A 3783-nucleotide genomic window follows, 5' to 3' on the forward strand; every position below is an offset into this window, starting at 1 on the left:
TTATAATAGTTTTAAATTTGTGTCTTTATAAATAAAGTTGGAACAGACTAAACCGAGCAGTTTTTTTGCTTCATGTTAGAATTTTATTTTGAAGTTAAAACTTCAGTTTAATGCATTTTGGATACATTTTCACAATAATATGTAATTTATTTATCTTTCAAAATAAATGTCTCCAAAAACATTAAGTTTACAATAATTTTCCCTCTTCTTTAATATTCTTTTTTACTTTTTGGTCTTGAATCTCCAACTTAAGCATTAAACCTGGGGGGTTCTTACCCAACACAAACCTCTGGACGGCACGACTTAATAAAGCAGGGAGGGGCCAACCGAGTCAGCGTGGGAATTTATCCTGTCAATCACCGACGGCTGCCTTTACTCTCAGAGCGGGCGACCAAAGCCTCCACATGTGACTGCTGACAGGAGGGATGACGAGCCCCAAGACAGATTTATTTTCGCACGAACCTCCATCTTCAACGGGAGGCTGAAATTAAACAGGCACAGGAAAACTCCCACAGCCTCGCGGCCTCCAGTGAGCGGGAACGCTTTGGAAACTTTTAGGAATGGTTATTTTTGACATTTCTGGGTCGTTTTTGTCTTTCTTCCTGAGCTCTCAAATGTCTCTCCAACATGTTGTGGACTCACATTTCCAGGTTTGAACTTAGACGTGAGTTCAAATGAGGAAAAGAAGTATTTTTTTCAGCTTTTGATTTTCAGAATAAAAGCAAAACCAGAAGCAAGCAAACAAGCTGAGCATCTTTTTAAGGTTTCAACTCCTTTTTTTAACCTGGACCTGTAAAAAAATGTATATATTTTTTTTTCATTTTGTTTTAGCTGCTGAAGAAATTCTTGGCTCAAAACATAGACATATGTACACTAGAGTGAATTAACCGGAACAAAGTAATTTTTAATTTTTGGTTAGGTCCACTCACAAGGTCATGCCCTTACAAAATTTTATGTAAAATTAAAAAAAAAATTAAAATAGAAAAAATTATTCAGCTACCTCAAAGAAGCATTATACCTATAAAAAAACTTTTTAACATCAGGGTCTCAATGTTTTGCCCTTCTACCACCTGTTTATCTCCAGCAGGTGAGTTCAGCCAATCAGATGCCAGAGAAATACATTCATTAATAAATCCAGAAGTTTCCTAGTTTCTCTGGTTCTAAACAAAGTTTAGAGAGGAGACTTTGCAACTTTTTAAGTCAAAAATCCCACCGTGAAGCTCAAACTACACTGAAAAAAGTGAAACATTGAATCAATTAAAAAAGGTTCTGTAATTTGTTACATTTAAAATTATTAGTTTGTATCAAATTAAAATTCTGAGTGGATGGATTAACTCATATTAAGCATTTTAAATGAATAAATGAATGAAAACCTTTACTTCAAACCTTTTCCAACACCTTGTAAAATAAACATTCATGAAGCATTTGACTTGTGTAAATGTATATTTAGAAACAGAATAAGCTCCTCTGTATTTTAGTTAATTACTTATTTTAATAATTATGGCTACTTTTCGCTATACTATCATAGCTACACAGTAAAAAGTGAAACATTGGATCATTTAAAAATATTAGTTTGTTTTAAATTAAATTTTAATCTGAGTAAACCATCAACTCAAATTCTTAATTAGATGAAAACTAATCATTTTAAATGTAACAAACTACTGAATTTTTGTTCAAATGTTTTTTTTTTTAAATAACCAGAAAAATTTAGATGTTTTTCTTCAATTTTATGTTGATTTTTGCAAACTTTTTGACAAAGTTTGGCTAAATGTTGTAAAAAGTCTAATAAATATAAACAAATAAATCTGGAAACAAATGTGGGAAACAGAATGATGAATGAAAAAGATAAATAAATGTACAAAATATTATTAATAAACTGAGGAAAACATGGAAATCTATGCATAAAATCATCTTATTTTAAATGTATTTACTTTTATTATTGTATTTTATATATTGATTCTTCCCCCAGAAACATTGGATTTGTCATTTTTTTTTATTTTTTCAGGACTAAAATACAAATAAAACTATTTTTAAATTCAAATTCAACTTATCTAAGACTTCATATTCCTCCCATTTTCGCCTTTTTTTATAGTTATTGTCTTAATTCTCCTTTCTAAACATCCTCTACTAACTCAGATCAAGCAGGACCTGACGAAAACAAACCGGCTTCACTCCAAACATCCCTCAGAGCTTCGGTTAGATCAGTCTGGACGTGACGCAGGTCCTCCATTAAACCTCCCACACCATCGCACTTTAAAACATGTTTCCTAGAAAACAGAATCAGGACCCATGCAGGCTAACGACACGTCAGGTTTCACCGCGTCATAAAAAAACTTGACATTCAACAGATTTTTCTTCTTCTAAATCCGTCCCTGGATTTAAGTGCTGCTTGATGAACAAAAAGGGAATCGGTTTACTCCAAGCTTGTCGACTCTTCCAGTTACCGGAGTAACCAGCTGAAGTTTGTCTGGATATTTACCGTCTCAGTCAGATATTTTGACGGGGATGGAATCAGAAACTCCTTTGTGTCTCTGGAAGAAACAGTTTTTTATTTTTATCTACTGTTTTTACTGAAATAGAAGTTCTAAATCTGGCAACCTGTCTGTAATTTCCACCTCAGTTTGAAACATTTGAAATATTTGTCATGAAGGCCAGTTTTTCTAGTTTCCCTTTCCTGTATAAACAGAAAAGTTTCATTAATGCTGATAAATAAAAAAAAAAGAAGAAGCTTAAAAAATACCCAGAAGGCACCTATTTAGAGGGAATTAATGAAAGCAGCATACCCATAGAAAAAAGCATTTTTGCTCTACCGGTTCACCGAGGTGTCAGACTTTTTGCTTTTTATGTATTTCCAGGCGCTAGCAGCTCTGTGCTAACGTAGCTGACCGGCGACTATTGATGACATCATCAAGAGAGAGTGACAGTCGAATTTCTTCAGTGCAGTGTGGTGAGGTCCGGGCGACGTTCACCTTGAAGCGTGCAGGACATATCGAGACAGATCAAACTTTTTAGCAAATTTTTTGCTTTCCATATAAAATCTGTTTATTCTGGAGGTAGAGTTGAGTAAACAAGACGTCTTCAGATCAACAGCGATGTAAAAACCTACAAAGTTTATCACCTATGTGAACCTCAGACATCAATTTATTTATTTATTTATTTTGTTCTTTTTCTCCTCTTTCTCCTCAGCAGTCTCACTCTGCTGGGTTTTGTTATTTTAGTTTGGGGTTTGGTAGTCTTAGTTTGCGGGCTTTTGTTTTCTTTAGGTAGTTTTGATTAGGCGGAGCTGCTGACTCAGACGGTCGACATGGTTGGGTCAGCAGTCTCCATGGCTTAATTTTAGAGCTGTCAGGCGGTTAAAATTTTTAATCGCGATTAATCACATTTTGTCCTGAGTTAACTCGCGATTAATCGCAAATTAAAATATGGCCTTTTTTTTAAAGAAAAAAAATGTGTGCTTCGTGGAATTTAGCAGTTCTAGATTAATTATTATTAATTAATAGTTTTCATCAGAAATACTTTATTTTGTAACATTGTATTGAGATAAACTTTCTTAACAATAAAGGGCTGTAACATGAAATGCCTAACAAAAGCCCAAGTACAAGTGAAGGGCATTTAGTAAAGTAAAATTAAAAACATCAAAAATAACATTTCCATAACACTTTCATGTTCATTTTTTGTCAGGACCAAATCCCAAATCCTCCTCTGCTGAACTACAGTAATAAATGAAATAGAGATTTATCATTTCCAATTAACTTTTGTTTTTTAAGACATTAAAGACTGAGA

The 3783-nt window shown here is 33.5% G+C and overlaps 1 long non-coding RNA gene across 3 annotated transcripts in view; it reads right to left on the minus strand.

The window, feature by feature from the left end:
* LOC112162525 overlaps nt 1-3783 on the minus strand; it is a 113356-nt gene that overhangs the window by 42239 nt on the left and 67334 nt on the right. The gene's annotated exons all lie outside the window — the stretch shown is intronic.

Source organism: Oryzias melastigma, linkage group LG11 (genome assembly GCF_002922805.2).
Source record: "Oryzias melastigma strain HK-1 linkage group LG11, ASM292280v2, whole genome shotgun sequence".
Lineage (NCBI taxonomy): Eukaryota > Metazoa > Chordata > Actinopteri > Beloniformes > Adrianichthyidae > Oryzias > Oryzias melastigma.